Source organism: Triturus cristatus, chromosome 10 (assembly GCF_964204655.1).
Source record: "Triturus cristatus chromosome 10, aTriCri1.1, whole genome shotgun sequence".
Taxonomy (NCBI): Eukaryota; Metazoa; Chordata; class Amphibia; order Caudata; family Salamandridae; genus Triturus; species Triturus cristatus.
In genome coordinates, this window is record NC_140593.1 from 1,229,917,187 (window position 1) to 1,229,928,748 (window position 11,562).

General features: G+C 58.7%; 1 pseudogene; it reads left to right on the forward strand.

Moving 5' to 3' along the window:
• Positions 1–10,756: 10,756 nt before the first annotated feature.
• Positions 10,757–11,349, forward strand: LOC146797146 (18S ribosomal RNA; annotated as a pseudogene; the record flags this gene model as incomplete).
• Positions 11,350–11,562: the final 213 nt, after the last annotated feature.

Genomic DNA, 11,562 nt, shown 5'->3' on the forward strand with positions numbered 1-11,562 from the left:
AGACTGGAGAACTATCTCTCAGGTTACAAAACGATTGCAGGTGTTGGCTTAAGAAAATGGAGCTAGCCTCGAGACCATACAGGGTTAAGCCTCCGACAGCACAGCTATCTCTAGTTCTACACAGAACCTACAAGTCCAGGGCTCACATAGCCTAGCGACACCCTATGGGTCTCAGAAGTTACACGAGGAGGCCTCCGACAGCTGAGCTATCCCACGGTTCCAGAACTCAACAGCAGATCCGACAATCCAGGATTAATGCAGCAGAACAAACCCTCAAATCGCACTGTTCCTATCACATGGCAGGTAAAGGCAACACAGATCAACAGCTAGCTAGCTGCCCAGGATCACACCAAGTGTCCCCACTGTCACCGGGACCTTCTCACCTAAAACCCAGTCCGTCGCATGGGCTGTCCACTCTGCACCCTGCCCGGCCTGTTCTCGGACGCTGAAACATGAAATGTCCGTTTTCAGAGCTCACTTTGGTCTTAATAGCACTGACTTAACTATGCAGCTGTGCGGAAGACCTATGGTCACAAATCTTTAAAATATACATTGAGTGGACTTTGGCTGTGCACCCTGGAGCATTTTTCACCTTCTGCTATTGACTGTGTGATGTACCATACCACCTACTGCGAACTGTTCGCATTACAAAGTGTAAGGGACTGTTTTACATCTCAAAAGCACACAGAGCCCATTCTCCGTTTTCCTACCTCATTTCTTTGGCCCCGAACCCACTGCAGGGCGGATGTCACTCACCGGGACGGGCGCAGACGGGCAGCTCCAGTCTTCTTTCTTCCAGTGCAGCGCTCTTGCATCCCTCACTATTTCTCAGTCACTATCTCTCTCTTTCTATCTCTCTCTTTCTATCTCTCTCTTTCTATCTCTCTCTTTCTTTCTCTCACAGTCACTCTTTCTCTGTCTCTCTCTCTTGCCTTTCCGGTCTCTATTTTTCTCTTTCTCAGATGCATGGGTACTCTACTCTAACCAGTTACAGTTCCTACAAATGCAATGCACATGAAACATCGGGTTGGGTAGTGGTGGAGTGGGGGTGGTGTTGGTTACAGCCCCCTTCTTTTCAAGTCACTTAACACTCACAGCCATGCTGGGGGCTTCCAGTCCCTGGGATATCGTGGGATGCGAGATCTGCTTTGGGCGAGGCTGCTGTGGGCTCACTCTTATGACGTGCGGCAGTCGTGGAGTTTACCCTCTGACCTCCGCATCTCTCCATCACCCTTTCCGTTGGTACAGATGGGGTGTAGAGTGCATTAGTGATAGATACTTGGATAGCAGCGCCCCACCCCGCGCCAGCAGGCCTCCCCAAAAGAAGCAGTGTCCAATCTTTAACTCGCACCCACACTCGCTGTTCAATGTGTAGGATTCTCTTTAGAGCTCTAATCCTGGAGTGCACGTAATGATGCGTGGTAGAAAAGTATGCGTGGTGATGTGTAGTGCAAAACTACACCTAATGTGCAGTACTAATATATACTGTGTCAAGAGTGCACACTGACCCATCAATGTGCAACACACACGCCGAAGTGCAATAGGAAACTGTACCGTGTCAAAGTGCGCACTGTGTTGTGCATTAGGACACACACTCACCAGTGTGCAACACACAGAAGTGCAGTAGGAGGGGAACAACCTTTACAACGCAACTTTTACAACGCACTACCATTACAACACATTTTTTACAACGCATAATCCATTACAACGCATGACATTACAACGCATGACACTACAACGCATTTTTAAAAACTACCTTTACAACGCATTCCATTACAACGCATACTACCATTACAACGCATACCATTACAACGCATAATATTACACTATACTATCCAACACTTACCCTACTGATGCACCCCCTGGAGTTAGAATAGTAATTTTTACCCCTATACTATCCAACACTTACCCTACTGATGCACCCCCTGGAGTTAGAATAGTAATTTTTACCCCTATACTATCCAACACTTACCCTACTGATGCACCCCCTGGAGTTAGAATAGTAATTTTTACCCCTATACAATCCAACACTTACCCTACTGATGCACCCCCTGGAGTTAGAATAGTAATTTTTACCCCTATACTATCCAACACTTACCCTACTGATGCACCCCCTGGAGTTAGAATAGTAATTTTTACCCCTATACTATCCAACACTTACCCTACTGATGCACCCCCTGGAGTTAGAATAGTAATTTTTACCCCTATACTATCCAACACTTACCCTACTGTTGCACCCCCTGGAGTTAGAATAGTAATTTTTACCCCTATACTATCCAACACTTACCCTACTGTTGCACCCCCTGGAGTTAGAATAGTAATTTTTACCCCTATACTATCCAACACTTACCCTACTGTTGCACCCCCTGGAGTTAGAATAGTAATTTTTACCCCTATACTATCCAACACTTACCCTACTGTTGCACCCCCTGGAGTTAGAATAGTAATTTTTACCCCTATACTATCCAACACTTACCCGCCTGTTGCACCCCCTGGAGTTAGAATAGTAATTTTTACCCCTATACTATCCAACACTTACCCTACTGTTGCACCCCCTGGAGTTAGAATAGTAATTTTTACCCCTATACTATCCAACACTTACCCTACTGTTGCACCCCCTGGAGTTAGAATAGTAATTTTTACCCCTATACTATCTAATACTTACCTTAAATGTAATTTAATATTATGCGTTGTAATGGTATGCGTTGTAAAGGTAGTATGCGTTGTAATGGTAGTGCGTTGTAAAGGTATTTTTTTAAAATGCGTTGTAGTGTCATGCGTTGTAATGTCATGCGTTGTAATGGATTATGCGTTGTAAAAAATGCGTTGTAAGTGCATGCGTTGTAAAAGTGTGCGTTGTAACGTCATACATCCGCAGTAGGAAGGTGCGCCGCGTCAAGAGTGCACACTGGCGTGTACATTAGAACACGCATACACCAATGTGCAACACGCACACCAACGTGCGGTCGGAAGGTGCAGTGTCAATAGTGCACACTCACCAGTGTGCAAAATGCACACACCAACGTGAAGTAGAAAAGTACACCCTGGGAAGAGTGCCCACTAATACGTGCATCAGAAATGGCACACACCAATATGCCCCCTGTGAAGAATGCGCACTAAGAGGTACAATTGAACAAGCATTTGCAATGCAATAACAATGCATTTTATATATGTTTTAAAAAACAAAAATAATAGGCATTGTCATTTACAATGCCAATACCTTAAACTCGCGTAAATGTGAGCCCTACTGCATTGCAAATGCTTGTTGTTATTTTAAAATGCCTCAAGTGTGAAAGGTCTGCTCATCCCTGTATCCTGTGCTCACAGTGCCATAGGAGTTGCCCTTCGCCTCACTGGGAAGTCCTTGAAAGGCCAAACCTCGCCTGGCCGTGCTTGTGGCCCGGACAGAGGGGCCCAAGTCTAGGAGCAGTGCTCCTCGGGAGGTGGAAGGCCAATCCCTGACACGTCGGTAGTTTAGTGTCTCTGTTCATTAGTTACCGCCCCTTTTGGAGCGCCGCCAGTAGCGAATCCTGGAGGGAGTGCTGCGGGGTGATGGGGCGGGGTAGGGGCAGGGTTGCGGGTAGCAAACTACGGCATACGGCCGAACGGAGATAAGTACATAAATAAAATGAATTACATTGCGCACGCTGTATTGCCATTTCGTAGTTTACTACCCCCCACCCTGCCCCTCCCTTGCCCCGCCCCACCGCCCCACAGCACTCCCTCCAGGAGCGGCTACTTGCGCCGCCCACACTCTCACGGAGTCTCTGGGCGCTGTTAATATGACAGGGAGGTTAATGCACGAGACGCACAGCAGCTGAGGGTAAACAGCCAAGTGCGAAGGTGTCTCTGGAATGAGATCTGCACGGGGGTGGGTGTGGGGGCGGAGACAAAGCTGGGTCCACGGGCTGCTGCGTCATTGGCACGGTGGGGGGTGAAATCCCCCCGAGTGAGTTCCAGGTGAATAGAAAGGCATCGGTGCAGACTCTCTCCCTTTCACTCCAGGCCTTTAGCACCTGCACTGATCAGCGAGGGTGAGTTTCTGAGGTAGTTCCGAGGGTCAGCGGTGAGTAGAGTGCGACAAGGGATGTAAAGGGTAGCGCAGAAGCAGTTTAAAGTGTAAGGGAGAGACTGACTGGACCAGTCAGTGAGTGGGCGAGTGAATGAGTGCCGTGTATGCCAGAAAAAGGTAAAGGATGCATGGGTCTGGGAAGAGGAGCCCAGAGAAGCATGAAGCACTATCACTTCCCGACTATTCTCTGCCTCACCTGTTGATGTCCTGCGTCCGGCTCTGCAGCCTGGGGTAGGGGTTTGCGACAGAAGGGAGTCTGGGAGGAGGGAACCCCCTTGCAATGGTTTGTCGTCTCCTTTGCCACTACAACTACCACTGACGCTGTCCCTGTCACCTTGCTCATCTCTCCCTCTCTCTGTACCCTCCTGCCACTGCACCAGTGTCTCCCTGTATCAGTGTCTGTATCTCCCTGAATCAATGTCTGTGTCTCCCCGTGGCACTGTAAGTGTCTCCATGTACAGTGTCTTAGTCTCCCTGTATCAGTGTCCGTGTGGCCCTGTATGTGTCTCTCTGTGTCAGTGCCTGTGTTCCTCTAAGATCCTGTCTTAGTCTCCCTGTATCAGTGTCCATGTCTCCCTGTATTAATATCTGTATCTCTCTGGGGCCCTGTCTGTGTCTCCCGGTATCAGTGTCTGTGTCTCCCTATGGCCCTGTATGTGTCTCCATGTATCAGTGTTTGTGTCTCCCTGTGTCAGTGTCTGTGTCTCCCTGTACCAGTAAGTGTCTCCCTGTATCGGTGTCTGTGTCTCCCTGTATTAATATCTGTATCTCCCTGGCACCCTGTCTGTGTCTCCCTGTATCAGTGTCTCTGTCTCCCTATGGCCCTGTATGTGTCTCCATGTATCAGTGTTTGTGTCTCCCTTTGTCAGTGTCTGTGTTTCCCTGTACCAGTAAGTGTCTCCCTGTATCAGTGTCTGTGTCCCCCTGTATCATTGTCTGTGTCTTCCTGTATTATTATCTGTATCTCCCTGCGGCTCTGTCTGTTTCTCCCCGTGTCAGTGTCTGTGTTCCTCTAAGATCCTGTCTGTTTCTCCCTGTATCAGTGTCTGTGTCTCCCTGAATTAATATCTGTCTCTGCCTGTTTAAATGTCTGTGTTTCCCCGAATCAGCATCTTTGTCTTCCTGTATCAGTGTCTGAGCATCCTGTGTCAGTGTCTCCCTGTATCAGTGTCTGTGTATTCCTGCACCAGTAAGTGTCTCCCTGTATCGGTGTCTGTGTCTCACTGTATCAGTGTCCATGTCTCCCTGTATTAATATATGTATCTCCCTGGGGCCCTATCTGTGTCTCCCTGTGTCAGTGTCTGTGTCCCTCTAAGATCCTGTCAGTGTCTTCCTGTATCAGTGTCTATGTCTCACTGTATTAATATCTGTATCTCGCTGTGGACCTGTCTGTGCTCCCCTGTGTAAGTGTCTGTGTCCCTCTATGATCCTGTCTGTGTCTCCCTATATCAGTTGCTGTGTCTCCTAGGGCTGGGCGGAATTTGCGGAATGCCTCTTCGCAGAACTTTAAAAAAAATTGTGGAAAACGAGCACACAACCTGAGGGACCGTGTGCCCGGGACTGGGGTCCCTCGTGCTTGGGCAGGCTCCCCGATCTCCCCGGCCTGGCTGCGTTGAGAAGCAGGGACCGGCCCCGGGCCTCCTGATTTTTGGTCAGGGCCTGGGATCCCACGTCCTGCGGCCTGCCAAGTGTCCATCTGCCCGGGACAAGAGACCCTGGTGCAGAGCCCCGGAGCCCTGCAAGGGCAGGCGGGAGCCCTACCGCTATGGCACGGTGTGGGCAGCTGGGAGTCCTTTCGGTCCCGGCCATCTGGTCGCACCTTTCCCTCGGCCATCTGGTCGCGCGCAATGCTTTCCAATGGGGCGACCAGATGGCCGGGCCAGCCTGGAAGTCCCGATGAGGGCTCATTTGACTCCCGGATCCCAGTCAGGGCTCCAGGAGGTCGGGCGCATCCGTGCCTGAGATCCCCTCCGTCACTCGGAGCGCGAGGGTTACAAGAAAGGTGGGTAGCCTTCCTCCGGATTAGTAGGGGCAGGGTATGCCGGGACACCCCTCCTGGGGATGGCGGTTCTCAGGCGGGGACCAGATGGGCCAAGCCCGGACGACACTTCCCCGGGGCGTCCGGTGCTCCCTCCTCCAGCCCGCGGCGAGGCAATGTGCCCAGGACGGGCTCCATGGGTCCCCCGGGCGTCCGGGCCCCGGGAGCTCTGCCGGGCCTCCCATGCCTGAGGCCCAGCATGGGGTCTACGAGCCCCTCTACGAGCCCCCCAAAGCCCTGGAGCCCTTCAGCCTGGAACCCTGGAGCCCTGCAGGCCCGGAGCCCTGCAGCCCTGGAGCCCTGCAGCCCCGGAGCCCTGCAGCCCCGGAGCCCTGCAGCCCTGGAGCCCTGCAGCCCCGGAGCCCTGCAGCCCCAGAGCCCTGCAGCCCCGGAGCCCTGCAGCCCCAGAGCCCTGCAGCCCTGGAGCCCTGCAGCCCCGGAGCCCTGCAGCCCTGGAGCCCTGCAGCCCCGGAGCCCTGCAGCCACGGAGCCCTGCGTGGGCAGGCGGGATCCCTAGCGCGAAGGCTCGGGGTTGGACAGATGGGAGTCCTTTCAGTCCCGGCCATCTGGTTGCACCTCTCCCCTCGGCCATCTGGTCGCGCGCAATGCTTTCCAATGGGGCGACCAGATGGCCGGGCCAGCCTGGAAGTCCCGATGAGGGCTCATTTGACTCCCGGATCCCAGTCAGGGCAACAGGAGGTCGGGGCATCCGCGCCTAGGATCCCCTCCGTCACTCGGAGCGCGAGGATTACAAGAAAGGTGGGTAACCTTCCTCCAGATTAGTAGGGGCAGGGTATGCCGGAACACCCCTCCAGGGCTGGTGGTTCTTTGCCGGGGACCAGATGGGCTATGCCCGGGCAACATCCTCCCAGGCATCCGGGGCTCCCTCCTCTGGCCCGCGGCGTGGCAAAGTGCCCACGGATGGGCTCCACGGGTCCCGGGCAGTCCTCCCCCCGGGGCGCCCGGGCCCGAGAGCTCCGTCGGTCCTCCCCGTGCCTGAGGCCCAGCCGCTGTCCCCGAGCCCCCCCCCCCCCCGGGATGCAGAGCCCACCGAGCCCTTGGATCAGGCGGGAGCCCTACCGCTATGGCCCGCCTCTGGGCGGGCAGACGGGAGTCCTTTCAGTTGCCGGCCATCTGGTCGCTCCTTTCCCCTCGGCCATCTGGTCGCGCGCAATGCTTTCCAATGGGGCAACCAGATGGCCGGGCCGGCCTGGTAGTCCCGATGAGGGTCCATTCACCTCCCGGATCCCAGCCAGGGCTCCAGGAAGCCAGGCGCGTTCGCGCCTAGGGTCCCCTCCGTCACTCGGAGCGCGCGGGTTACAAGAAAGGGGGGTAGCCTTCCTCCGGATTAGTAGGGGCAGGGTGTGCCTGAAGACCCCTCTGGGGCTGGCGGTTCTTTGCCGGGGACCAGATGGGCTACGCCCGGGCAACATCCTCCCAGGCATCCGGGGCTTCCCTCCTCCGGCCCGTGGCGTGGCAAAGTGCCCAGGGACGGGCTCCTCGGGTCCCGGGCAGTCCTTCCCCCGGGGCGCCCGGGCCCGAGAGCTCCGTCGGTCCTCCCCGTGCCTGAGGCCCAGCCGCTGTCCCCGAGCCCCCCCCCCGGGAAGCAGAGCCCACCGAGCCCTTGGATCAGGCGGGACCCCTACCGCTATGGCCCGCTCTGGGCGGGCAGACGGGAGTCCTTTCAGTTGCCGGCCATCTGGTCGCTCCTTTCCCCTCGGTTATCTGGTCGCGCGCAATGCTTTCCTATAAGGGGGGCCAGATGGTTGGGCTGGCCTGGAAGTCCCGATGAGGGTCCATTCGCCTCCCGTATCCCAACCAGGGCTCCAGGAGGCCGGGCGCGTTCACTCCGTCACTCGGAGCGCGCAGGTTTCAAGAAAGGGTGATAGCCTTCCTCCGGATTACTAGGGACAGGGTACTCTGGGACCCCTCTCGGTCCTCAACCGGCAGCTGGACGGGCCCGGATGCTGCCCTGGTTCTGTCCCGGGGCCTGCCGCGTGGCAGGGTGCCTGGGACAAGGGGTCCGGAGGGTCCGGGGAGGCTTCCCCTGTGCCTGTGGTCCTGGGAGCCCCGGCTGGGTCCAGGGTCTCCCAGGCCTACGGCCTACGGCACTCCCAAAGGCCCGGGAAAGGGTTCTATTGTGGCCAGGGAGCCTCCCCTCGCCCGGCTGGGTTCAGGAACTCCGGCCGGGCCCCTGAGGGCCCCGGGGAGGGCGGCCTCCCCGCCCCGGGCTCCGTCCTGTGTCCTGCCGCATGGCAGGGTGCCCGGGACGGGGTCCGGAGGGCCCGGGGAGGCTTCCCCTGCGCCTGCAGACCTGGGGGCCCCGGCTGGGTCCAGGGGCCCGGCCAGGCCCCGGGTCGGGGTCTCCGGCCCCGGGCACCCTCCCCCGGCCTGCGGCACTCCCAAAGGCCCGGGACGGGCTTCCGTTGTGTCCGGGGAGCCTCCCCTCGCTCGTCTGGGTTCAGGAGTTCCGTCCGGGCCCCTGGGGGCCCCGGGGAGGGGGGCCTCCCCGCCCTGGGCTCCGTCATGGGTCCTGCCATGTGGCGGGGTGCCCGGGGCGGGGTCCGGAGGCCCCGGGGATGCTTCTCCTGCGCCTGCGGGCCCCGGCTGGGTCCAGGGCCCCGGTCGGGCCCCGGGTCGGGGTCTCCGGCCCCGGGCCCCGTCCCCCGGCCTGCGGCCCTCGCAAAGGCCCGGGACAGGCTTCCGTTGTGTCCGGGGAGCCTCCCCTCGCTCGTCTGGGTTGAGGAGTTCCGTCCGGGCCCCTAGGGGCCCGGGGAGGGCGGCCTCCCCGCCCCGGGCTCCGTCATGGGTCCTGCCACATGGCAGGGTGCCCGGGGCGGGGTCCGGAGGCCCCGGGGATGCTTCTCCTGCGCCTGCGGGCCCCGGCTGGGTCCAGGGCCCCGGTCGGGCCCCGGGTCGGGGTCTCCGGCCCCGGGCCCCGTCCCCCAGCCTGCGGCACTCCCAAAGGCCCGGGACGGGGTTCCGTTGTGTCCGGGGAGCCTCCCCTCGCTCGTCTGGGTTCAGGAGCTCCGGCCGGGCCCCTGGGGGCCCCGGGGAGGGCGCCCTCCCCCCTGCCCCGGGCTCCATCCTGTCGCGTGGCAGGGTGCCCGGGGCGGGGTCCGGAGGGCCCAGGGATGCTTCCCCTGCCCTTTCCCCACGGCCATCTGGTCGCGCCTGTCCCCTCGGCCATCTGGTCGCGCACGTCCCTTCGGCCATCTGGTCGCGTACGTCGCTTCCGCCATCTGGTCGCGCACAATGCTTTCCAATGGGGCGACCAGATGGCCGAGCTTGCCTGGAAGTCTCGATGAGGGTCCATTTGCCTCCCAGATCCCAGCGAGGGCTCCAGGAGATCGGGTACATTCGCGTCTTGGGTCCCCTCTGTCACCTCGTGCGCACGGAGTACAAGAAAGGGGGGTAATTTTCCTCCGGATTACTAGGGAGAGGGTCAGTCGGACCTCCATGAGGTCCGGCAATCCTGAGACGGGGGAAGGCGGGCCCGGGTACGCTCCTGCCTCTCAGCCCCTTCCCGATGGTCCTATCTTCGCCAGGTTTGCTGGGTCAGACCTCCGGGAGGTCCGGCGATCCCGAGACAGGGGAAGGCAGACCCGGGGCCCGCCCGCCGGGGCCCCCAGGGGCCCGTGTACGCTCCTGCCTCTCAGCCCCTTCCCGATGGTCCTTTTTTCGCCGGGTTTGCTGGGTCAGACCTCCGTGAGGTCCGGCGATCGCGAGACGGGGAAGGCCGCGCCCGGGCCGGCACGCTGTGGCCCCCAGGGGCCCGGGTAAGCACCTGCCTCTCAGCCCCTTCCCAATGGTCCTTTTTTCTCCAGGTTTGCTGGGTCAGACCTCCGTGAGGTCCGGCGACTGCGAGACGGGGAAGGCAGCGCCCGGGCCTGCCCGCCGGGGGCCCGGGTGCGCACCTGCCTCCCGGCCCCTGTCGATGGGCCCTCCCTTTGATCCCGCTCGCCCGGGAGCAGGCAGGGATCTGAAGCCGCCATCCCCCCCGCGCAGGGCGGCCTGCAGAGGGGGTGCCCCGGCCGTACTCTGATCGATTGGGCACTCTCGGTCCATCTAGGGATGGACTGCTTGGCCAGCCTCGGCTGTTGTTTCAAGCGATTAGCTTCCACCCTGTATGGACCGTCCGACTCGAGGGCCTGCCGCCTGGCGGGAGGCCCTTCACCCTACCCAGCAGAGCGAAGGCCGAGCGGCCCCGGCAGCTCGTGCCCCCCAGTGGTCTGACCCCGAGCGGAAGTGGTCGGGTGGCGCCAGGCCCTCGCACTCTGCTGCCCAGCTGGTCCGTACTAGGCCCCGTGCGCCACGCCATCACCCCTCTCTGCCCAGCACATTTCCGCAGCAGCTCGGAACGACCGTTCCTAGGGGTGCCGCCGCCGCCAGACCCCGGCACCCCTGCATCTCGCTCAGGCTGCACCTCGGCCCGCCTCTTCCTCCCGGGGGAGACGGCCGGGCCTGCCGGTGCCCATGCGACCTGCCACCTCTCTCTTCACCCCTCCAGCGAGCCCTCCCGCCCAGGCGGGTGGGCTCCTTTTCCCCCAGCAGGCTCCCGAGAGGGAGGGGTGTGCGCGCGAAAATGGTCCGTTCGGGGAGATGGGCACGCGGCCCCCCCGAACCCTGTCAGCAGGTGCGGCTACCTGGTTGATCCTGCCAGTAGCATATGCTTGTCTCAAAGATTAAGCCATGCACATGTAAGTACACACGGCCGGTACAGTGAAACTGCGAATGGCTCATTAAATCAGTTATGGTTCCTTTGATCGCTCCATCTGTTACTTGGATAATTGTAGTAATTCTAGAGCTAATACATGCCGACGAACGCTGACCTCCCGGGATGCGTGCATTTATCAGGCCAAGACCAATCGCTTTGGTGACTCTAGATAACCTCGGGCCGATCGCACGTCCCCGTGACGGCGACGATACATTCGGATGTCTGCCCTATCAACTTTCGATGGTACTTTCTGTGCCTAACATGGTGACCACGGGTAACGGGGAATCAGGGTCCGATTCCGGAGAGGGAGCCTGAGAAACGGATACCACATCCAAGGAAGGCAGCAGGCGCGCAAATTACCCACTCCCGACTCGGGGAGGTAGTGACGAAAAATAACAATACAGGACTCTTTCGAGGCCCTGTAATTGGAATGAGTACACTTTAAATCCTTTAACGAGGATCCATTGGAAGGCAAGTCTGGTGCCAGCAGCCACGGTAATTCCAGCTCCAATAGCGTATATTAAAGTTGCTGCAGTTAAAAAGCTCGTAGTTGGATCTTGGGATCGAGCTGGCGGTCCGCCGCGAGGCGAGCTACCGCCTGTCCCAGCCCCTGCCTCTCGGCGCCCCCTTGATGCTCTGCCAGGTGTGTGCTTCCTGTCCCAGTTTCCACACCTCTCTGTCCCAGTGAGTGGAACTCCCTGCCCCATTGATGATACCCTGTCCTAGTTTTCATGT